This window comes from Equus caballus, unplaced genomic scaffold (assembly GCF_041296265.1).
Source record: "Equus caballus isolate H_3958 breed thoroughbred unplaced genomic scaffold, TB-T2T haplotype2-0000437, whole genome shotgun sequence".
Taxonomy (NCBI): domain Eukaryota; kingdom Metazoa; phylum Chordata; class Mammalia; order Perissodactyla; family Equidae; genus Equus; species Equus caballus.
In genome coordinates, this window is record NW_027222394.1 from 2,622,345 (window position 1) to 2,647,695 (window position 25,351).

Below are 25,351 nucleotides of genomic sequence, written 5' to 3' on the forward strand. Positions count from 1 at the left end.
CAATATACTGGGGCTCTCAATAGATTGCCTCAATTACTCACTCAGATAAGGTTTGAATACAAGAATATCTTCAAGAGGGACATTATGTTCCTCAATATTTTATAAAATGATCACTAGCCATATGAGGGTGAATGCCAGGTAAGTACACCTCCCCCAATTACTGCGAGGATGGATCAGTGTGAGGTCAAGATTAAGGTGAAGAAATTGTATTCCTTCACTTACATGGATTTACCGAGCATCTAGGAAGCCCAAAGTTATTATCAGAGGAGAAGGATATGGTCAAACATATACTACTACTTGGTCAGAACAGATGTTCTAAACTCTGTGCACTTTGCCTGGCAGGTGTACACTTGCCTCTGCACAGCTTTGAGGCTTATTAGACAGTTCAAGTTTGTTGTACCTGCCACACACTCTGCAATTTTAAGGCCTTTAAGGTATACTAAAAGTCACTGCTTTGAGGAGCTTAGAAAAAGAAGTGAAGAGTAACTGAATTCTGACAGTGTCTGTCTCACTTCTCTCTCTCTCTCCAAATCCTAAGGGGTGATCCTAGTATAAGTTACCCCTGAAGGAGATACACACTATCCTCAGGCCCTGTCCGAACTTCCTTACTGGCTCCAGGCCCATAATAGGAATAAAAAACCAGCTATGTTCAGAGTAAAATTGCAAGAAATCCAGAAATTAAAAAACCAAAAACACAAAAGGAACTCAAGATCTTGCCCAATAAAGCAGAAACTAGGTAGCACATAAGGGGGTGGATCCTTACCATATTAGATTAGGAAGGATGAATTATGTTTGGATAGGCTCAAATTAATCAATATGAGTATACTCCCTGTGGACTCAGGAGCAGCCCATGTTGCATTTCAAAGCAATGAAATATGTATTTTCTCTAATGGGATACTGACAAATGTTTTTTGAAACTCTTAGAGTGTTTCTCATGTGCAGCCATCTTTTGTGGTGATGTGAAGGGATCAGTGGTGGTGGCTCTTTGGTCATGAAGTTCATTGAAATGAAATAGATGGGTATTCTACTAAGATGCTTCTTGAGATATATATCTATATACATGTGAAATTCTGGATCTTGTGGGCAGAAAACGAACACAAATCACCACAACAGGGATTTAGATTCTCTTTCTAAATCCTTGATATATCCTACTTTATAGACAGGAGGCTTTGACTAAAGGGAAGGCTGGGTCCCTTTGACAAAATTCCTCATAACTTGGTCACAAGAATATACAAATAAACATTCCCCAAAAGTCCCCAAGGGAGACCTGTGGCCACATACCCATCAACTCTCCTTCAAACTGGGTTTACAGTGTATGGTGGCATCATTGGAAATTATGGCTGCTACGATTACAGTCTCACTTAGGGGTGGTTCTGAAATGTGTGGTGAAAAAAAAAATCTTCCCAGTGGGTAGAGTTTAAGGAGGTATATTTAGTTCACTTTGTGAAGAACTGACATGTACTTGAGTTTCGATTTATACTGATTTATGTCCAGTAGCTCAGTGAGTTGACAGGTAGTAGGGGGCTAAACAAGAATAAGACTGGAAAATTGGTGACCAAAAGGTCTAGAAGAGACACATGCGGATGGAATTCTAAGAATAGGTATTGAATGGGGTTTATAAATGCTTAACGGAGGATAGGATATCAGAGGGAAGAGAACAAGTGAGGTGTTGGGTATTTATTCCTTTGGCTCTCCGTGCTGAGCCATGTAATGGGCATTCACAATGTTTCTCTTCCTAAGACCACAGCTCTCATAAGGGTGGCCTTTTGTGCTAAGTTCTGATAATGTCACCTACTCTCACTACAGCCCTGGGGGTGATGATAACTCTCTACCAACACTAGTTACAGGATGCTTCACTAACCCTACCCACATTTTTAGAGCCCTATTTATTAGACTCTCCTCAAGTGTCCCATGGTTTCTTGACAACTGACACCTGTTTCTTCAGGGGACCCTGACTAATAGGCCCCACAACAAGCCTGATCATAAACTCCATGGGGGTAGGGAATTTACTCTCTTTTATTTGATGTTGCTATCCCAGCACCTAGAATGATGTCGATTGTACAGTCAGTTTTCAATAAATGTTTGTTAAACGACATATGTGTGACCACTTTCTCTCCTTCGTGATCTTTATGTTAAAGTCTATTATGATTGATTTAATATAGTTTAACCAGCATTCTTGTGCTTTTATCTGTAATTTGGTAAAGAATGACAAAGAATTATAAACGTCAGCAAAAAGCAAGCAAACTTGTCGTTATGTGCATGGAAATCCAAGATATTTAACATAAAAATTTATGAAACAATAAGAGAATTCAGCAAGAATCAATGTTAATGTAGAAGACCCAACAGATTTCCTATAAACATCCACCCCTGGAGCACCTGTGCAGACCCTCAGTAGAATCTGCACACTGGGCCCCAGGCGCGCCAGGATGGGGCTCAGGGGTTGGTGGGTCCGGCGGCTGTAAAGGAACAGGGTGGAGGTCCCAGGTTGAAAAATTGTAAAATTATAATTTTACAGCTATATAATTTAACTACTTCAGTCGTCATGTCTTTTTCTTTTTACAAAGTCAATTTTCCTACCTAACTCCAAATTTTTTTCACACCATCTAAGTAATATTTTAATATTTTCCATATCCAATCCGTATTCAAATTTCCCCAATTACCTCCAAATGACTTATGAAAAAAATGCTATTTTAATCGGGAGCCAATAGCGGACTACCCTTTGCATTTGACAGCAGAGTTCAGGCTTAACCCTTAACCTCTTCAGGCTCGGAGGACCCTGGGCAGGAGAGATTTAAGAACACCGTCCTCCCGCTTTCGCGGAAAGGCCAAAAGTGACTTGAAATGTAGACGCGGAGGCCTATGGGAAATGTAGTTTTAAATAGGTGAGGTTCACCGCCTGGACTCCGGGAAGGGGACGCCACGCTCCTTCTGCGCATGTGCAGCCGTAGCCTCCTCGTTTGTCTTCTCAGGACTCCAGAGAACCGTTGGGGAACTTTGGGGTGTGCTCGGAAAATGCAGGGTGCGCACCGAGGGCGAGGGACTAGCTGGGAAGGGTGTGCCTGTGCTTGGGGATGGGAGCAGGAAGTGTCTGGGACCTCGTCGCCCCCCGCGGCGGTGTATAAACCCGGGCGGGCCGTCAGAGCGGGTAAGGCCGATGGGGGAGACCCCGACCCTCGGGCTGCCGGGGGGCGCAGGTGTTCGGGGCGGTCCGGGATGCCCGAGGATCGTGTGACCAGCCCGCCTGCAGCCCGACCGGAGAGAAGCCCATGTCGGCGGCGGTGGGTGCGGGAGGGAGGAGTGCGTTTATCAGGCGGACGGTGACCGTGGGTCTGCGGTGGAGCCCGAGCTCTGGAGCACTACAGGCCCGGTCAGTGCCAGCTCTGTCACCTGTTAGCAGGGGCGACAGAAGGAACCTGGGCGAGAGTCAGGGTTCTCATCTATAAATATTAATAATGATTGTTTCACGGCGACGTTTGGAAACATAGATCACTATTTTAGACAAGTGCCAGGTAGGAAGCCTTAAGTAAGTGACAACTGCTGTTATAGTTAGAGGACGCTTTGTTTTTTTACTGGATAGTTTAATGTACCCTGACAACCACTTCACCAGAAACCGAGGCTCGGGTCGGTGGCCCGATGTGCTCGAGTCAGGAGCTCCCAGCCAGGGAATTTGGATTCGAGGGCAGGTGTGCTTGGCTTCAGTCTCAGGCTTTGTCTGATGTCACACCTGCCCAAGACTGGCATTACAGCCTTCACAGCACTTAGGAACATGGCCTGTCCCTGCGTCCCCAGGGATGTAAAGGAAAGGATGTGGATGGAATCCCACCATGTGTCACATGTATCCTGGGATTTCTAGTGTCTCTTCAGGTCCCTTGGGTCAGACAGAGGTGCCTGGCCCCCTCTGCATTGTCAGGCTTTCTGTCCTTGAAGTCTGACGTTATAATGAATTCTAAGAGTCAGCCTTTTTGCCCCTAAGATGAATTTATTTCTCAGATCCATGTCCCAGTTGCCTTGAAACAAACCAGCCCTTGTGAGGCAGGAAGCAGGGGGCCTCTGTGAGGGAGTCTTACCTGGAAGAGAGCGCCCCTCTGACCTTAGACCTCTCTCCAGAGCTTCAGAGCAGAGACAAGAGCCCAGAAAGGAGCAGATGCTAGATTTGCAAGATCAGAAGCAGGTCTTGATCCTCCTGCCCAGAATGAACCAGACTTGATGATGATGCCACCTTCAGGAGCCACCACACTGTGTGACAGTGGGGCATTTGGGCCGTCCCTGGGAAGTACAGGTGAGCTGGGGTGGCCCAGGGGCAGGCTGCTCAGGAAAGGCTGCTTTGTTGGAGAGCCGTGAGGGCAAGGTCTGGGGGTAAGGGACAACCAGGCAGAGGGAGGAAGTTCTGTCTCCAGTCCCCTTAAATGGCCCCCGCTATTTACAGATGCGCTGCTGTCACACATGTCCACCACCACATGTGACATTAGTGACGTTATCCTGATGTCACAGGATCCAAGAATGATGATCTGTGAAGAGTTTTCCAAGGTCACCTACTTCTAACTCTTTTGAAAGATTTAAAGACATTGGGCCTGAAAATTTCAGTGACTTGTCCAGGGAAACGCAGTTTGTGACAGTTCACTCTCTCACAGGTAAGTTACCAAAAGCATCTATCGAAAGGGCCTTTTGAGAAATACTTCCCAGCTGAAATGAACAATTACAAATTCCTGCCTTAAATCCTCCCATCTCTTTTACTAGGCTTTCCGTGGATTGTGTATACCAGGGGTTGAATAATATTACTGAGAAAAATAGATAAATGATGCATACTGAGCATTTTTCTGCTAAGTTAACTTTAATGAAGGAATAGTGTCTTGTCGTTTGGCGTACTTTAATTCAACTGATCGGTTGTTTTTATTTCTTTCTGTTATCCAGAAGGACGCATGCGTTATTGTTAAATCAATCGAGTAAAGTTTATGTTCACTCAGTAAAAAACTGCAGATTTCAGCTCCATGGTCATTTCAGAATCACACAAAGACAGGTGTTGCTGCCTGTCCATGATCCTTCTTGTGCCTTTTCAAGGCCCAGAGGGCCCTGTGCCTATGGGGAGGATGATCCCCAACTGGGGTGCTGAGATTTGAGGAGGTGAATCTAAGAGCTGTAAGACAGCTAAATCTCAGGACCCCTGTCTTCTTTCTGTCCCCTCAGCTGAACCACAGTCCTCTGTACTCGCCCAGGAGCCACAGAGAGTGAACATCCCTCAGGTGAGCTCTTTATTCATTCCCCACTTTATATTGTAATGGATTTATAAGGTTTAGCAGGATCCATGCATTAAAGGAAAAGGAGAAGTTGAAATAGTAGAAATCAAGTCAGTCTTGAGGAAAAATATAGCGTGTTTTACTATTAATTGTGATGTTGGCTGTTAGCTTTGAGTGGGTAACCTTGTCAGGGTAAGTAGTTTCCCACTAAGCTACCTGTTTCAATCTCTTTACTTGTGATTGGGCTATTCAGATTCTCTGTTTCTTCTTGATTCAGTTTTGGGAAGTTGTATGAGTCTTAGAATTTATCTGTTTCTTCTGGATTGTCCAGTTTGTTGCTATATAGTTTTTCATAGTATTCTCTTATAATCCTTTATATTTCTGTGGTATCTGTTGTAATTTCTCCTCTTTCATTTCTAATTTTATTTATTTGAGCCTTCTTTCTTTTTTTCTTAGAGAGTCAGGCTAAGGGTTTGTCAATTTTGCATATCTTCTCAAAGAACCAGCGCTTTGTTTCACTGATCTTTTCTACTGTTCTTTTTTCTTTTTTGGTTTCAATTTCATTTATTTCTGCTCTGATTTTTATTATTTCCCTCCTTCGGCTGACTTTGGGCTTTGTTGGTTCTCCATTTTCTAACTGTATTTTAAGATTGCTTATTTTAGATCTTTCTTGTTTTTTTAAGCTGGGCCTGTATTGCTATGAATTTCCCTCATAGGACAACTTTTTCTGCATCCCATATGAATTGGTATGGTGTATTTTCATTTTCATTTGTCTCCAGATATTTTTTGATTTCTCTTTTAATTTCTTCAATGATCCATTGGTTGTTCAGTAGCATGTTGTTTAGTGTCCACATATTTGTCACTTTCCCAGCTTTTTTCCTGTAGCTGATTTCTAGTCTCATAGCATTTTGGTCAGAAAAGATGCTTGATGTGATTTCAATCTTCTTAAATTTATTGAGGCCTATCTTGTTTCGAAACATATGGTCTGTCCTTAGAATGCTCCATGTGCACTTGAGAAGAATGTGTATTCTGCTATTTTTGGACAGAATGTTCCATATATATCTATTATATAGTCCATCTCGTCTAGTTTTCCATTTAATTCCACTATTTCCTTGTTAACTTTCTGTCTGGATGATCTATCCATCGATGTAAGTAGACTGTTGGGGCCCCCTGCTATTATTATGTTGTTGTTAATATCTCTTTTTAGGTCTGTTAATAGTTGCTTTATGTACTTTGGTACTCCTTTGTTGGGTACACGTATATTTATAAGTGTTATGTCTTCTTGTTGGAGTGTCCCTTTTACCATTATATACTGCCCCTCTTTGTCTCTCATTGCCTTTTTTATCTTGAGGTCTACTGTGTCTGATATAAGTATTGCAATAACTGCTTTCTTTTGTTTGCCATTAGCTTAGAGTATCATCTTCCGTCCCTTCACTCTGAGCCTGTGTTTGTCTTTAGAGCTAAGAGTGTTTCCTGGAGTCAGCATATTGATGAGTCTTGTTTTTCAATCCATCCCACCACTCTGTCTTTTGATTGGATAATTCAATCCATTTACATTTAGAGTGATTATTTATATATAAGGGCTTAACGCTGCCATTTTATCACTTGTTTTGCAGCTCTGTATTTCCCTTGTTTCTTGTCTTGTGTATTTTGGACTGCCAGTTCAGTTTGGTAGTTCTCTATGATGGTTTTCTCAGTTTTCTCTTTTTTGTGTGTGAGGAAGACTGGCCCTGAGCTAACACCTGTAAGCAATCTTCCTCTTTTTTAGCTTGAGGAAGATTGTTGCTGAGCTAACATCTGTGGCAATCTTCCTCTGTTTTTTGTATGTGGGATGCCAGCACAGCAGGGCTTGATGAGAGATGCATAGGTCTGTGCCTGGGACCTGAAGCTGCAAACCCTGGGTGGCTGAAGCAGAGCACGTGAACTTAACCATTATGCCACTGGGACAGCCCCTCAGTTTTCTTTTTTTCTGTATCATTTGTGTCTCTGTTCTGATTATTTGTTTAGTGGTTACCATCAGGTTTGTATAAAAAATCTCGTAGATAAGATATACCATTTTCTGATAGCCTCTTATTTCCTTGGTCTAAGCCAGTTCCATCCCTTTCCTCTTCCTCTGATTTGTTGGTCATAACACATTCTGTTTTGTGTTGTGATTTTGTGGTTAAAATCACAAGATTATAGTTATTTTTGATGTTTTCCTTCCCTTTATCTTTCATGTCATAATTAAGTTTTTGCTAACCTGTTCTGGTAGAGAGCTGCAATTTTCTGACTTTGGCTGCCTATTTATCTCCTTGCTCAAGGCTTTGTGAACTCTTTTTTTTCTTTTTCAGGTATGAAGGTCTTCTTGAGCATTTCCTGTTTGGGGTGTCTTGTGGCGATGAACTACCTCAGCTTTTGTTTATGTGGGAAAGTTTGTATTTCTCCACCATATCTGTAGGATATTTTTCCCTGGATAGAGTATTCTCAGCGGAAGGTTTTTGTCTTTCAGAATTTTGAATATCTCATTCTACCTTCTCGTAGCCTGTAAAGATTCTGCTGAGAAATCTCCTGAAAGTTTGATATGGTGTTTGTAAGTTATTTTCTTCTGCCTTGCTGCCTTTAAAAATATTTCTTCTTTGTCACTGACTTTTGCCAGTTTTACTACTCTATGCCTTGGAGTAGGTCTTTTTACATTGATGTAATCAGAAGTTCTGTTAGCGTCTTTTACTTGTAATTCCAGCTCCTTTTCCAGGTTTGAACAGACTTTCTGCTCCTTTCTCCCTCCCTTCTCCCTCTATAATACCCGTAGTTTTTATGTTGCATTTCCTAATTGAATCAGATATTTCTCAGAGAATTTCTTCGGTTCTTTTTAGTCTTAATTCTCTCTCCTCCTCCATCTGAAGCCTTTCTATATTTCGGTCCTCCAGATTGCTAATTCCGTCTTCCATAACGTCAGCTCTGTAATTCAGGGTATCCAGATTTTTCTTTATCTCATTGTGTTTTTCATCTCCAACATTTCTGATTGGTTTCTCTTTGTAGGGTCAATCTCTTTTGTGAAGTATTCCCTCTGTTTATTAATTTTATTCCTGATTTAATTGAACTATCTGAATTTTCTTGTAACTCGTTGAGTTTTTTAATGTTAGCTATTTTGAATTCTCTGTCGTTTACATTGTAAATTTGTGTGCCTTCAGGATTGATTTCTAGGTGCTTTTCATTTTCCTTCTGGTCTGGACTATTAATATATTTCTTCATAGTATTTGATGGGGTTGGTTTGTGCCTTCACATAGATAGTATCTGGTTGCAGATTCCACCTGCCACCACTGGAGGAGGTTCAGGAGCTGTGTATTCTGAGCCTGCTGTGATCCCTGGTGTCTGTGCTTGTCCTTTGGAATCTATGCTGACAGGACCCATCTGCGATTGCCTGCTTGTAGCTGCTGCTTTGCTAATGTACGCACGGGCACTCTAGAGGGGGTCCCTTGCTCTGGCTGACTGGCTGAGCTTGTGAGCCCAGCAGGGGGAGGGGCACTTCTTTTGCATGTGCCATCCCGTGGGTGTTCTCTGTTTGCCCTCGCTGTCTGTCCTCCTGGCGTGCTGGCTTCATGAAGACAACCTCACAATAGCTTAGCCTCCTCTGTGGAGCTTTCCTATGGGATGTGAGGGAACTTGGAGAGCGAAGGCATTCCTACAGAGTCTCCCCCCAGGCCCCTCTTTTCTCAGAGCTGTGCATGGTCCTGTGCCCTAGGTCATTGCTGGGGAGGGAGAGGAGATCCCCTTACTTCCTCCTCCTTCCTCCTGGGGGGTCCAGCACCTCCACCTTCAGGCATTTGGCTGCATGGGTCTCTCAGATGTCTTTTGTGTTGTGTGCCTGTCCTCTGTTGGTTTATGAATGTCCTTTTCATTCTTTCTTAGGGAGGAGAGTCTAAGGGAAGAGCTCACTCCGCCGTGATGCTGATGTCATGCCTGGTCATTCTATTTTTAAGTTTTTGAGGAATCTCTGTACTATTTTCCACAGTGGCTGCACCAATTTACATTCCCACCAGCAGTGTATGAGGGCTCCCTTTTCTCCACATCCTCTCCAACACTTCTGTTTTCTTTGTAAAGATTGGCACCTGAGCTGACATCTGTTGTCTATCTTTTTTTCCTTCTTGTTCTCCCAAAACCCTCCCAGTACATAGTTGTATATTCTAGTTGTATATCCTGGCTGTGCTGTGTGGGATGCCACCTCAGCATGGCTTGATGAGTGGTGCCGTGTCCAGGCCCAGGATCCAAACCGGCAAGACCCTGGGCTGCTGAAGTGAGTAGCGCACACGAACTTAACCACTCGGCCATGGCACTGGCCCCTCTCCAACACTTCTTATTTCTTGTCTTTTTAGTAATAGCCATTCTGATGGGCATGAGGTGATATCTCATTGTGGTTTTGATTTGTATTTATCTAATAATTAGTGATGTTGAACATCTTTTCATGTGCCTGTTGGCCATCTGTATATCTTTGGGAAAATGTCTGTTCAAATCCTCTGCCCGTTTCTTGACTAAGTTTGTTCTTTTGTTGTTGAGTTCTTTATATATTTTGGATAGCAACCCCTTATTGGATAAATGATTTGCAGATATCTTCTTCCAATTGCTAGGTTGTCTTTTCATTGTATTGATGTTTCCTTAGCCATACAGACGCTTTTTAGTTTGATGTAGTCCCATTAGCTTATTTTTTCTTTTGTTTCCCTTTCCTGAGGAGACATATTCAAAAAGACACTGCTAAGAATGATAGCAAAGAGCTTACTGCCTATGTTTTCTTCTTTGGAGTTTTATGGTTTCAGGTATTACATTCAAGTCTTTAATCCATTTTGAGTTAATTTTTGTGCATGGTGTAAGATAATGGTCTACTTTCATTCTTTTGTGTGCGGCTGTCCGTTTTCCCAACAGTGTTTATTGAAGAGACTTTCCCTTCTCCATTGTATGTTCTTAGCTCCTTTGTTGAAAATTGGCTGTTCCTAAATGTATGGGTTTATTTCTTGGCTATCAATTCTGTTCCATTGATCTGTGTCTGCTTTTCTGCCAGTATCGTGCTGTTTTGATTAATACAGCTTTGTAGTATACTTTGAAATTAGGGAATGTGATGCCTCCACCTTTGTTCTTTTTTCTCTGGAGTGCTGTGGCTCTTTGGGGACTTTTGTTGTTTCCAGTAAATTTTAGAATTCTTCTTTCTATTTCTGTGAAAAATGTCATTGGGGTTTTGATAGGGATTACATTGAATCTGCAGATTGCTTTAAGTAACATGGACTTTTTCACTATGTTGATTCTTCTAATCCATGAGCACAGAATATCCTTCTATTTCTTTATGTCTTCTTTAATTTCTTTCAACAATGTCTTATAGTCTTCAGTGTATAGGTCTTTCACCTCATTGGTTAAATTTATTCCTACCCACTTAATTCTTTTTGTGATTGTAAATAGGATTGTATTCTTGATTTTTTATTTCTGCTCGTTTGTTTTTAGTTTTTTGATGGATTCTTTAGCGTTTTCTATATGTAAAATCTCATCATCCACAAGTAGTGACAGTTTTACTTCTTCCTTTCCAGTTTGAATATGTTTTATTTATTGTTCTTACTTGATTGCTCTGGCTAGGACTAAGAAGGGTGAGTGTGGGCATCCTTGTCTTGTTCCTGCTCTTAGAGGGATAGCTATCAGTTTACACCATTGAGTATAATGTTAGCTGTTGGTTTGTCATATATGGCCTTTATTATGTTGAGGTACTTTCCTTCTATAATTATTTTATTGAGAGTTATTATCATAAATATGTGGTGAATCTTGTCAAATTCTTTCTCTGCGTCTGTTGAGATGATCATGTGATTTTTATTCTTCATTTTGTTAATGTAGTTTATAACATTGATAAAGAATACTGTTGTAATCCTTTGTATTTCTGTTATATTGCTTGTGATTTCTTCTCTGATTTTATTTATTTGAGGCTTCTCTCTTTTTGTCTTATTCTACCTAAAGGTTTGTCAATTTTGTTTATATTTTCAAAGAACTAGCTCTTAGTTTCGCTGATCTTTTCTATTTTCTTTTTACTCTCCATGTCATTTATTTCAGCTCTGATTTCTAGTAGTTCCTTTGTTCTCCTGACTTTGGGCTCTTCATTTTTCTTCTTTTCTGATTCTGTTGGATGTATTGTTAGATTGTTTATTTGAGATTTTTCCTGTCTCACAAGGTAGGCCTGTGTTGCTAGGAACTTCCCTCTTAGTACTGCTTTTGCTGTATCCAATAGATTTTGGTACACTGTATCTTCCTTTTCATTTGCCTCCAGATATTTTTCCATTTCTCCTTTAATTTTGTTGTTGTTCCAATAGTTAATGAATAGCACGTTGTTTAGGCTCCACATATTTGTGACTTTTCCAGCTTTCTCCTTGTGGTTGATTTCTAGTTTCATACCATTGTGGTTGGAAAAGATGCTTGATATCTTTTCAGTCTTCTTAAGTTTATTGGGAGTTGTTTTGTTTCCCAACAAACAGTGGATCTTTGAGAATGTTTCATGTGTACTTGAGAGAAAATGTATATCCTGCTGCTTTTGGATTGAATATTATATATGTATCTGTTCAATTCATCTGGTCTAGTGTTTCATTGAAGATCAACGTTTCTTTGTTGATTTTTCTCTCTAGAAGACCTATCCATTGATGTAAGTGGGGTATTAAAGTTCCCTACTCTTATGGTGTTGCTGTCAGTTTCTCCCTTTAGATCTGTTAATAGTTGTTTTATAGACTTTGGTGCTTCTACGTTAGGTGCATATATATTAATAAATGTTATGTCTTCTTGATGGATTATCCCCTTTATCATTATATAATGCCCATCTTTGTCTCTTGTCTTTTTTGGCTTGCAGTCTATTTCGTCTGATAGAATTATGGCTACACTCACTTTCTTTTGGTTGTCATTTGGTCGGAGTATCATCTTCCACCCCTTCACTCTGAGCCTATGTTTTTCTTTAGAGCTGAGATGGGTCTCCTGGAGGCAGCACATTTTTGGGTCTTTTTCTTAACCTGTCCAGCCTCTCTGTCTTTTCATTGGTGCATTCAATCCATTTACATTTAGGATGATTATGGATATATAGGGACTTACTATTGCCATTTTATCTTTTGTTTTATGGTTGCTCTATATTTCCTTTGTTTCTTTTTCCTTGTGTTTCTCACTACAATTTCAGCTTGACGGTTTTTGGTGATGTGTTTTTCAGTTTCCTCTTTTTTTATGTTTCGTGACTCTGCCTTAATTTTTGTTTTGTGGTTACCATGAGGTTTGTATAAAAGGTCTCACAGATGAGATAGTTCTTTTTCTGCTGATAGCATTTTTGCTTCATTTGACTAGGCAAGTTCTGTCCTTTTCTTCTTCCCTTGCTATTTTTGTTGTCAAAATTCTTTCTTTCTGTATTGTGAATTTGTTACCAAATTGGAATGGTTAATGTTATTTTTAATGCTTTCTTTCCCTTTAACCTTTGCATCATAATTGTTTACTAACATGTTCTGATACAGAGTTGCAGTTTTCTGATTTTATCTATTTATCAACTTGTTTAAAGCTTTGTATCCTTTGCCTTTTCATTTCAGACAGGAGAGCTCTTTTTGACATTTCTTATAAGGCAGGTCTAGTGGCGATGGACTCCCTCAGTTTTTGTTTCTTCCTCACACTTTATTTGTCAGCTGCAGCAGTGGACCCCCAGCTGTCGCAGCACCCAAGGACACAGAGCTGATTATTACAGTGTTGATTAATACAGTCCCTAACTAGCTCTCAAATACCTGTACTTTTCTGCATCCTTTCTGAAACCACCCTAGTCGAAGTAAGCAACTAAGTAACTGGATGACTTTAATGACCTCATGTCTCTGATCCTCAATTTCTTGGTTTGTGAAATGAGGCAGTTAGAAGGAACACCAAGTTTCTTCCTTCTCTATATTCTGTGATTATCAGAATCTACAACTATGGAGAGACTCAGGGAAAAATCAATTCCAATGTTTTGGGAAACCATCTCACTTTCTCCATTTAAATTAACTCTTGGGGTGACTGAGATTGTGCCTCATATCCTCTCATAGCACTGCTCGTAAGGACAGTCTCAGAATCTTCAAGACAACTTAAAAGAAGGCCCTTTCTCTTAAATAGGAATCTGCCTTATGCCATGTTTTGAGCTGTAGAAAATATTTTAGAATGAGATTCTAGTGTTGGTAACAAATTTATCTACATTGCTAATTCATCTGAAAGCTCCTATTCTTGAAAATGTCCCATGTGGGGGTAAAGAAGTTCCATGTAAAGGTTTAGTCCATTTTTGTTGACAATCTCTTGAGTGGATGTTAAAAACCTGGATAACAGGATAATGTTCATGGAGATTGGGGGGAGGGACAGTGATGAATGAGTTTGGTTGACTTTCAGCAGTAGTAAGGTCAAAATGAAAGCATTATAAAAGAAGAGTAGAGATTTAGGTCAGGGCTTTCTATGAAAAACAAGTAAAAACCATAAGCAGATGGAAAAAGTTTAAGTGACACAGTATGGCAGATTCCACTGATGAGTTTAATAGGCAGCCATTTTAGTGGCAGAGAGAGTAGACTGAAAAGTGAGGAGAAGTTTGGAAAATTCAAGGGACAAGAACCAAAAAGCAAGGGGTCCCATCCTGCCCTGAGGATTCTTTTGCTCTGAAGTGTGTTAGCCCAGCTGAGTGAAGACCTGGGGAGGATGTCGTAGATCCTCTAAAAGGGGCATCCATCAGCTGCAGGAAGATGTGCCATCTCTCCCCAAAGCTCATTAGCAGATTGGAAGTGGCATGCTGCATTACTCTGATTAGCATTAATTTTATAATTCTAGGCAGAGAACTTTCCTCCACATGAGTCAGCCTTCACACAAAAACACAGACGCACATGGTGTGGATAAAACACAAGTAACCTTACTGCTGCTTCCCATCTTCCAAGGACCCAGTGGGAAGGAAAACGTGGTTCCCTAGCAAAGAGGGGAGTTAAGGGCTGGAGTTTTCCAGCTCTCCAAGCTGGGTGCAGGTCCCACAAATCGGGGAGAAGTGCAATGCCATCTTTCTGGCAGACCAAGACTTTGGGAAAACTGGGTCCTTCTGATCTGGTTAGGGAAGACGCAGTACTTCCAACAGCCACTGCAGCAAGGCAACAGCAGCATTACAAGTGAGATGAGGAACGTTACCTCAGAGCCTCCCAGGGAGAGAGCATTGAGGCCCCTACCGTTTATTGGGATAACTGGTTCCTGGCCCTTTGGAAAATACCCAGTCATCCCAGGGCTAGACTTCTCAGGAAAAGTAACTTGCCAATCCCTTTAAAATTTGCAGCTAAAACCTATCTACGCTTTTATTTGTTACATATATTGTTGGGGCTTCATTTCAAACTGCTATATTACAAAACTGTGTTTCAGATAACTTTAAATCCATGGCAGTGACTTTCAAATTCTTTTGATGGCAACTCACAAAATAAATCTATAAATTATTTTTTATCGTAAATCAGTATATACGCACACACACCAAAGGAATATAAAAATTTTATGAAACTGTTCTTACCTTTTTACGTGTAATACACTCTAATATTATCTATTCCATTTTGTTTCATTGTTTTTTAAGTGCTTGTCACACTCTCTAGAATTATTTCATAATCCACTAGTTGGTCAGGACCTGCAGTTTGAAAAGCACTATTTTAAAATTATTGCTTCCAGGTACCCTAGCCAGTAGTCTGGTATCCAGATTTTTAAAAGGCTTATTAAAATGCATCATCAAAAAGCAATATTTGCTAAAGGACCCTCAGTCTCTATAAAGAGCACTCTCTTGGGGATTCCAACCACAAGTTACCAGATAAATAACCAGCTTTCCTTTGCAGAACTGAGATGTGAGCTCAACACCAAGTAAAAATGACATAAAATCAGAACAAAGTTGGAAAAGGAGGACCACCTCCAAATGCAATATGTGGTCCTTCTGGGAAACATGACGCAGCCTAGAGTGAGGTGAGGGGGACAAAACAGAAAAAAAACATTAATGGAGAAAAAATCAAGCTTGTAACTTCTGTCTCCAGGCTTCACAAGGTGCACTTGTACTTCCAACCCTAAGAGACAGAGTGATGTTCAGCATGACTCCATAATCCTGTGGCCTTGAGAACCTCAGCAGACATCAGTTAAGTCATTTAAGGATAACTGCAAATTAAATTAGTTCATCCTAACTCTATATGACTCCACTCATAGTTGGAAGTTAGTATATTGATAAGGAGATCTGATCGGTGGTTACCAGGGAAAAGGGGGGGTGGGGGGAGGGCACAGAGGGGGAAGTGGTGTACCCACAACGTGACTAACAAAAATGTACAACTGAAATCTCACAAGGTTGTAATCTATCATAACATTAATAAAAAAAAATTAGTTCATCCTAATTACGCAAAAATGATAAATTCAAATAAGCAAGGTAATTCAATTCTGAATTAAAAATTTTTTCAATCACTTGACATCTCAAATCAAAGCAAATGGGTAATGTTACCAATTATATCAATTCGACTCTATATTTCAATACATAAACATATGATGAACAATTAAAATTCTTATGTGATATGCATTTAACTTGTTAACATTTATGCTACAGTAGGGAACCACACTCGAGAAACAGGGTCATGTCCTTGAAAACCAAAGAAGGTTATCACAAAAGAGTCTTTGTAAGAATCCAGCAACAGGATGAGTCCCCAAAATCTATTAAATAAACTATCCCACAGGAAAAGTGAGGCAGATCACACTAGTAAAGGCAACACTATGGAAGCTTATGCAATAGTTATCAAGGGAAACATTTGATACATAATAAAAATATTTAGTTTTAGGAAGCAGTATGATAGGCTCTGATATGGTTGCACTTATGAGTACAGGACTTTCATAGGAAGGAAAGAAATGGAAATTCACTGAATGTTTGTGTCTTGTCATGCATCACTAAATACCTTCGATTACATTATAGCATTGGAAACTAGGAAGCAGAAATGTTAAATAACTTGTTGTAGGCCACACAGTAATAAATGACAGAACTAGGACTTAAACTCCATCTTCTAATTACACATCCATTATTCTTGTCACATCAATACCACTTTATCCTGAACTAGTACTCAAAATATGATAGTGCTTAAAATATTTGCTTAAGCATTTCTTAGGATTTCTGATCAAGGTCAATTCAAATTCCAATTTCAAGGCTAATGAATAAGAAAGTGACCTTTAAAAGGAAAAAAATACGTAAAAAATATACATGCATTCCGGGTGGCATCATGAATCTTCAAACTTTCGATATTCTTTGTGTCTCGTGTAAGGATGAAAAAAGTTATCTATTGCTGTATAACAAACCACAACAAAGTAGAGTAGCTTGAAACAGTAACTTATTCTTGTCTCTTATTGTTCTGTGGATTGGCTGGGATTCGCTGGGCAGTTCTTGCTTGGGGTCTCCTAGGAAGTACAGTCAGATGTCAGCTTGGGCTGAAATCCTCTTTGCCTCTATTGTGCTGGATGTCAAGATGGTTCATTTCTGTGTTTGCTGAGGATGCTGGCTGTTCTCTTATTCGGGGCTGCCAACTGGAGGGCCTGCATGTGGCCTCTTCATGTGACTTGGGCATCTCTCAAAGTGGTGGCTGGGTTCCAAAAGAAAGCATCCCAAGAGGATATATTCCAAAAGACCAGGCTTCTTACAGCCTAGCCTCAGAAGTCCCAGAAAGTCACCTCCACAGCATCCTATTGGTTGAGCCAGTCACTGAGGCCTAGGGGGAGGGATGTAGACTCCATCTTTTGATATGAGAAGCAGCAGGCAATAAGGGAGGGAGGGAGACTGCCCATCTCACCTTAGTCTTTAGCCTCCCATCTGGCATCTCTACTTTACCCAACTGAGTTAGAAGGGGAAATAGATGATACAACTACAATAACACAAATTATTGTGTGGTGTTTTCTCTATCTCTTTGGCACTCTCTCTTTCTCTGGAAACACAGCACTTCTTGAATGAATGGATAAATGAGTCTCTCCCTTTTCGTCTCTACTCCTTTTTTGCCTCCTCACCTTTCTTTTCTTCTTTTTAACTGCAGATGAAAGGTTAAAAAAAAATGTGTTAAGCAGCAACATACTCTAATTAGTAAATCTTATAGTTAGTTTCTACTCAGATCTCCCATTTCATGTCTACCTGCCCGATTCAGTCATCGTCCTATCAGGGAAGGTGATAAGAATGCAAGCAAAGGAGAGAAGAGAGGGAAAAATGGGAAAGCAAAAGTAGATTATCGAGGGAAGAAGGAAAATATAAATGGGAAGGGAAATAAATCAGGAGCACTGAACACCGTTAAGCCCAAATGGCTGAAAAGACAAAGGGAAAGAAGCAAATTTTTCCCTTATGATGCTGCATCCATCCTTCCTTCCTTTCCAATCCATGGCCGCCATCGCCAGCCTAGTCTAACCTTATTTCTTAATGCCTGAATTTTTGCTATATCATCTTACCTAATCTCCCTGCCTAGTTTTTACCCCTTAGAAATCATCAAAAATGGGGCCAGCCCGGTGGTGTAGTGGTTAAGTTTGTGTGCTCCTCTTTGGCGGCCTGGGGTTTGTAGGTTCCCATTCTGGCACAGACCTATACACTGCTGATCAGGCCATGCTGTGGCAGGCGAGCCACGGATGAAATGGAGGAAGATGGGCACGGATGTTAGCTCAGGGCCAATCTTCCTCCAAGAAAAGAGAAAGAAATAAAATAAAATAGATCATCAAAAACACTCCTTTCCTCATGGTGCTCTCAATTACAAAAAAAGAAAAGAGAACACTAAATGACTTCTGAAGGATTAAGTCCAATATAAACATTTTAAGAATTTTCATAATCTGACCTAACTTTCCTTGCCACTCTTGTTTCTCAAGTCTCCCATATGTGAAACTCTTTACTCAGCCAGAGCACTCTACTCAATGTATCCAAATACACAGAAAAATGAGACTAGATCTCACTATTACATCATGAAAAATACAAAACCTGAATCAAGGAAAATAACAGACAACAAAAATATTACATTACAGAAAGCAGTGTGGTGACATTATAAGCTTCTAATTATAGCGCTTATGGTCCAGCTCACTTCTCATGAATACAGCCTTCTCCTTTTGTCTTCTGTCCTTTGCTCTAAGGATCCTATCACCAGGAGCATTCCCCGCCGCTCTCTGCCTTCCTAAATCCTGTCTCATCAGGACCCACAACATTAACTGACTAATTTGGAAGACGTGTGATTAACAGAATCATTCTGGACCTGAAGTCCCTTGTTAACACTACAGCATCAGATTTGATTCTCGATGGACACCAAGTCACTCAAATTCCATCTCAGTTTTTACTCGGTAGATTTGTTCAGTATACAGTTGATTAAAAGACCATTCACCCCAGTTTGGTAGATAATTCAACCAGCCTCCAATCCAAAGTTTGTACAACTTTGATTTGTAGTAATTACAAACGGTAATTACAGAAACAGTTAAAACATTCATTGCTAATATTGTAACTCTTTGGGAACCTGATATAAATGCAGTTTTAAAAAAACAGGATACTTGAAGATAGTAACGTACACCGTGATTAACAAGATTTTGTGGTGAGAGTAGTTTATTGTCAGGTATAATTAAAGCTGTAGATGCTATTCTGAAAGTACAGACTTTAGGGGGCAAGGGAAGAGAGTTTTTGAAGCAAAGTACAAATTAGGAATAATTACAGTGATGGTTATGGAATGTCAACATCCATTTCATCATGATGAGCTCAGTCTCCTTCAAAATTCACTTGAGTCCGGGAAAGCATTAGTGTAAGACAAAAGGCAGCTTTGGGAAAAATACCTTTGAAGTATTAAGGAGTAGAGTGATTGGCAGTCAGCAAACATAAAAATGGACGAAAGAGTAAATGTCTTGATCACCTACGGAAAGTGTACACTTGAAGTATCTTATTAAAAAACCAGTTTTCTTTTTCATGTCCAATGTTGAATGCACCTGCAATTGTTGTTTTTTCATCTATTTTGATCCCAAACTGGATATAACTAAATGTTTTATGGGAGTCTATAAAGGTGATGAAATTATAAAGAAAAGTAAGTGAAAGATTATCAGACAGGAGAGTGGAGGCTTCTGGGGTGATATCAACATTGTATGATTTGACATGAGTGGTGGGTCTGTGGGTGCTCACTTCATTCTCCTTGTTTATGGTTTATGCGTGTTGCTGTTTACAAAGCAGTTATGTAGAAAATCCGCTGACACTACTACCTTCGACAGTTCATTAGCCCAAGGGTGTCTGTTATGCTTTAACCAGGGCTTTGCTCATGTTCCCTTTTGCCCACATGAAGCCAGTTGTGCATTAAGAGATGACACAAACATCTCTTGAAACAAGAGATTTCTTCTTGTTTTCTAGAAGAAGTAGCGAAGCTGGTCTAGCGCTTGGTGATGTTTCCAAACAGTCCTTTTGTGAATGGCCGTGAGAAGATGTCCTTCTTCAGCCAAGGATGAAGTCTTATACTTTGTATTATTTAAAGTACCTGATGCCATGCTACACAACTAGTGAGTGTGCATCCATCCATCTGACAGATATTTATTGACTCACCTACCAGCTGACTGCCTGGGAAGCCAGAGCAGTTTGCCAACTAAGATGGTTAATTGGGATTTGATAAGTGCTATAAAGACACCAGAGATTCAGCAGTTTCTCCCAGCTATGGAACTTATTTTGGCTAATGGATATCACTCCCACTCCCACTTCAATCTTACAAAGGGATGCTAGAAGAGGATTGAGCAGTCAGAAGGTGGAAACTTAATAAAAATTGAAAGTCAGAGACGGGAGGGAATGAAAGCAGCAGAGGAAGAAGGAGGCAGAGACTGGACGGCCAGCAAGGCCTCAGTGCCCTGCACAGTTTAAGCTGAGCCAGGTATTCTTCCTGTTTCCTTGCTTGATCTTTGCTTGATCCTCCCTCTTGCCGACGCCCTCACCTGGAGGAGTCAAGCCCAGCACAGATGCCACTGAGACAGGTCAAAGCCAGGGAAAGGTCCTGGGATCAAAACTTGGCTAAGTATGATCCAAACTTCCAAGCAGTCAGAAGTAGAAAGAGCCAGAAGATAAACCTAACCCATTTTTGAAGGGGTGCCAAAGGTGAAAAGCAGGAAAACCAAAATTACTCATCAAGTCTAAAGGGGGAGCACAGAGCCAGAAGCTGAGAGGAGAAGAGGAGTCAAGCGAGTCAGTGCCAGGTAAAAACAGAAATAGAGAGTTGAAAAAAAAATAAAAAAACAAAGCAAAGCGAAATGAAGGGTCCAAGACAATAATTGGGAGCATTCCTTGGGGTTTGATAATGGATTTTATGGGTTAGCTTAAGTTAAAAGCAAAAGATGTGAGCGGATACCTTCCTTCCTTCTGACATTATCTCCCACCTTATCAACAGTCCATTGTTACCAAGGCATTAACAACACTTACCAAACAAAGTCTAGAAGCCCTTTGGGCAGTCTTGCTAAGAACCATCTTAGTCTAGACTGATTTGGCCTTGAGGATGACCACATCTCCTCAGGACAGTTCTCCCTGGATTCCTTCATTGGCTGTTTTGGGAAATGACGCACTTGGACAAATGGTCTACCTAAATGAATGATTCAGGTCTGAGCAGCATGAGACACTGGCAGATAGGAATGCCTCCCTTAGCAGCAGGAAATTCAGCACTTACCACGTCCCATGCGGCATGCTCTCCCAGAATACTTTTAATATGATATCCCAGTGTATTTAACATTTTAAAATTACTCCATTTGGTTAAAATCAATTAGATTTTTTTGAGGATCTTGGTCTTTCTCCAGCCCAGTTTAAACCATAATTTCCTGAAGACTAGGATTATCTCGCCATGTTCTTTTTCACGTCCCCGTCGTTTCTAGTCAAGCCTCAAAACGTGAAGTCTGCACTGTGGGTTCATAGCACCTCAGAGATCATCTCGATTCTCCCCATCCCACGGTGGGAAATTGACCTCAGTGAACGTGGAGTAGAGTGTTTAGTATCAGCCTTAAAATAAGTGTTTTCTTTTTTATTGTCTTTTCTTCCTGTCTGCTTTTCAGAGTAGAAGCAACAGTAATTTAAACTTTTCTACTATGTGACCTACACTCCACAGGTACCTTATAATAGCTGAGCCAGGGCTTAACAAAGGAATTGGGTGTGTGCGGTATTTGTGTGAGCATGTGCTTGTGTGTGTGTGTGTGTGTGTGTGTGTCACAATCTGATTGCCGATGTGGGATGGGAGATGGGAAAGAATGTTTAGGCACTTGTGTATTTATATCAAAGAGATGGTAGGACCCACAAAAAAGAATTCATTTTTTGTGATGTTAATGTTATATTTTGGGGGGAGGTTTTGGGGGAGGAAGATTTGCTTCTAAGGGGTGGACTCATATCTCTGTGTGGGGAGGCTCAGTTACAACGACAACTGAAGTCTCTCCTGGCGTTGGCATATTTCATTCTCGTAGGGAGAAATGCAATGCTCATCCCTCCTCCCTCACACCCCCCACCACTTCCTTGGTGCCCTTCCAAGGTAGGGCCCTTGGTGCTGGCTGCTCATTCCTCCCCCAGGGGTGGCTTTCCAAGGCCAAGAGGGCCAGAGAGGGCTGCTGCCAGAGATGCTTCTGTTCTGGCTCCTTCTCACTCCCCTTCCTGTCTGCTGGGCCTTTTGGTGGCAGCACCTAGTCCTGACGGGGTTAGAGTACCACCCTGGAGCGGATGGTGTGTGCACCAGCAAGCATCCAGTTAATTCATGAGTTATCCTCTGCGTGAGCTGGGCTGTGATGTGCCGTTATCTTCCTGCTCCCATTGTACACTTCACACACCAGCTTTCTCTCCAGACAGTTGTTTGATCACTAACTACTTCGAATATCATGACCATAGGCTCATTTATTTTTTTCTGTTTTAAAGGATGGTGCTGGTGTGCACAGGGAGCAGCCACGTCAATTTACACATTTGCCAAGGTATCCGATTGTGAGCTGCCTATCAAGGTGCTGACTTTAATAAAAGCTTATTACCATGAGCATTATTTAGCATTTATGTGGCTCCTCACAATTGTTTACCCATTATTTCTCAGCGCTCCCCTGTCCAGGTGATCAGTGTTAGCAACCCGCATTGTAGAGGCAATAAATCCGGGGTCCTGGAGAGGTTTTAGTAATATCCCTAAAAGGACACAAAGTGAATAACCACAGAACAGTGACTTTCCTGGAACCCCTTGAAACTGGCCTGGACCCCTCTCCCTCTAGCATACTTGGCGAGTTCACTCATTCCATCATCTGGTTTGCAGACCTGCACAGGGTGGGCTCTTCTCACAGATTGCAGCTCCGATACCCTGAGGCCTTCCCTGGCAACCTTATCTACAACAGCATCCCTTCCCCAAGGCTCTATCACATTCCTGTGTTTATGGACTCCACAGAGCTTAGTGCCACCTGAAGTTATCTCGTTTATGTGAAGTTGTGTGTCTTTGTGTTTGTTGTCTGTCTGCACCATTCAGGAAGGTCATCACTATGAAAATAGCAGTCTTGCCTGGGTTGTTCATGCTGTGTCCATCCTCTTTGTTGAAAGCACCTGTCATTACAGTAGGCACTCAGTAATGCTTGTTGAGAGAATGACAAAGACAGACCCTGTAAATACTGTTACTCACACGTCATTTTCTTTGCCTTTTTATCTCTTTCTGGATTTTCTGGCCATAGTCACACATACAGTCAGTTATTCTCAATTACGCTGGAGCTAATGATCCAGGCTGTGGATGGCCCAGGTCCTTGGCTTCCTTCCCTCTCTGGCTTCCTCTCCTCTGGAGATTCCTCCAGATCTTTCGGTCTTTTCTGGCCTTAGTTGAGAGGGGTCGAGAGGAGAGTAGGGCAATGAAAGTCCTATTAGACAATTTTGCAAGTTCTAATAGCTTTTGACAGGTACAAAGTTGAAATTATTGATCTGAAGATTTATTTTTTACCTTATTTGTGGATTTAAAAAAATGCATCTGTTTTATATATGCAGTACAGTGAAAAGTGCTTTGAAGAAGTTAAAAACACTGGATAAATGTAAGAGAGAATTATGTATGTATGTAGTCCCATTAACCTTGGTAATTGAGACTTGGTTGTAGATTTAAAATATAATTAGTTTTGATAGAACAGTAGCTCACACTTTTCTAATGGGTAGAGCCAGACGAGGCTTAGAAAACGTACCTTTGGTAGATTTTATTTTTGAGCCATCAAATCAAGACAAAGCTTACAATTCCTTCAGAGGCTAAAAGGGTGGCAGTAGTCGTGATTTCTCATCAACAAGTAAGAATAGGCAAATGGTCTTAAACGATTGAGTTTTCTTGCTTCAAATTTCAGGACAATGAGAATACAGTTTCCTCCGAAAAAATCTTAGGCTGATCTTGGAAGAAAGACCCCCTGGATCATCTAAAAATAAAGTTTTCTATTTAAAGGTTGGTTTTAATGTTCATTATAGCCCTATGTGCTACCAGAAAATGGTTTGCCTTTTTGTTTTAAACATAAGGAATCAATGTAACGCCTTATACCTGATAACCTGTGCTGTTGTATTTGGTCCTCCCTACAACTCTGTCCATAGATATTATTGTTGCCACTTTATAGATGAAAAAACGGAAGCAAAACCATTAAGTGCCTTCCCCAAGGTCTTAAAAGAAGTCACCAAGAAGGTGGTGTGGCTCAAGTCTCCTGACTCCAGTTTACTATTTCCCACAATAATGTTGGAAAACCACATTGGAACGGGAAGACTCATTCCAAGTACTGCTGTCACACCAGCAAGCTTCAAAGGTCAGGCAGATATTTTACTTTACGGTTAAATTGGCCACGTTTGCTCAGTGTGTGCTATATCCCAGGCCCTGTGCTTTGCCCTGGGAGGATTCTGGGAAAGTAAAAGACGGATTAGACTTTTCTGGCTCTTACAAGCTGGTGGGAATGGGAGACACATACATACAAACGTGGAAGGGCAAGGGGGACAGTGCACTAAGAGAGATACACAGCTCTGTGGGAGCAGGGGAGGAGCAGTCTCTGAACACGTTCCAGGAAAGGAGTCACCTTCCATGCCAAGATGAACTTTGCATGAATAAAGATTTAAGTGAGGAAAGATTGAGAAGAGTGAAGAGGGGAATGGGGTGTCGACCAAATTTCATCCACCTGCAATTTTACTTACTCAAATTTTATCTACCACGGCAAGAAGTTAGTGTCTAATATTTTAAAATTACTTTTAAATACAAGTATTTGCGTATTAGTTATATAAATAGAGGTAAACACCAGAACAACTGTGATAGAAACGGCTCAAGTGGTTTCCATGGGGAATGGAACTGGGGGGATAGGAAGGATTGGGGTTGTGAGGTGGGGGAGGGCCTGCCGTGGTTCTTTATAAAGCCTTCAGTACTATTTGGTTTTAAAGGCACAGGTATGGATTCCTTAGATAAATATTAATTTTTAAGTGAGCCTTAAAGAATGAGTAAGGTTTCTCCAAGGAGAGGGAGGAGGTGGGTATTTATAGCAGAGGACCCAACATTAACAGAGAGAGGCGGCAGGAGAGCAGAGGGAAGAGCAGGTGACCCATTAGGATGACTGTGGAACACACCTCCCTGCGTGGGGACACCTGAGCTGGTGCTTGATTGCAGAAGGCCTTGGATAGAAGGGCGCGCACAGACACACACACACACACACACACACACACTCTCATGTGGTTGTCGGCAGGAAAGCAATAAAGGGTATTGGGCAAAGGGGTGATATGCTCAGAACTGAGCTTTACGTACAGCAGTGGTTCTCTCCTTGGAGATTACCTTGCTTGTTAAAATTGCTGGGCCCCACATCAAAGTTTCTTCTTGAGTAGGTCCAGAGTGAGGCCCGAGAATCTGCATTTCTAATAAGTTCCCAGGCAATGCTAATGCTGCTGGTCTGGGAACCACAATTTGAGAAGCAATAATAGAGTAATCTGGCAACAAGGAGAAGTCGAGACTAGAGTAGTGGGAGAAGGAAGGTCAAGGGACTGTTCCACTAGGACAGAGCAGAAGGAATGGGGCCCTGATGGTTAGTGACGGTGAGAAAGTCCAGAACAGCAATCAAGAAAACAGACTGACGGCTTCAAAGGATAGAGGACCATTGGGCCATGTTCTGGGTCACACCAAATCACAAATCACTGTTAAATCTCCAGTGCTTGG

General features: G+C 41.2%; 1 protein-coding gene across 50 annotated transcripts in view; it reads left to right on the top strand.

Moving 5' to 3' along the window:
* Positions 1 to 2,894: 2,894 nt before the first annotated feature.
* The window catches only part of LOC138922993 (ral guanine nucleotide dissociation stimulator-like), a 90,368-nt gene continuing 67,911 nt past the window's right edge, over positions 2,895 to 25,351 (top strand). For 4 of the 50 annotated variants that reach the window (XR_011436120.1, XR_011436122.1, XM_070259499.1 and 1 more), the window contains exons 1-6: positions 2,895 to 3,019; positions 4,108 to 4,279; positions 4,427 to 4,631; positions 5,185 to 5,240; positions 15,254 to 15,351; positions 23,526 to 23,620. The gene's annotated coding sequence lies outside the window, so the exon portion shown is untranslated. Of the gene's footprint in view, positions 3,146 to 4,107; positions 4,280 to 4,426; positions 4,632 to 5,184; positions 5,241 to 15,253; positions 15,352 to 19,584; positions 20,412 to 23,525; positions 23,621 to 23,763; positions 23,970 to 25,351 lie in introns of those variants that run through there. The other 46 variants (XR_011436121.1, XR_011436119.1, XM_070259497.1 and 43 more) reach the window with 31 other exon arrangements.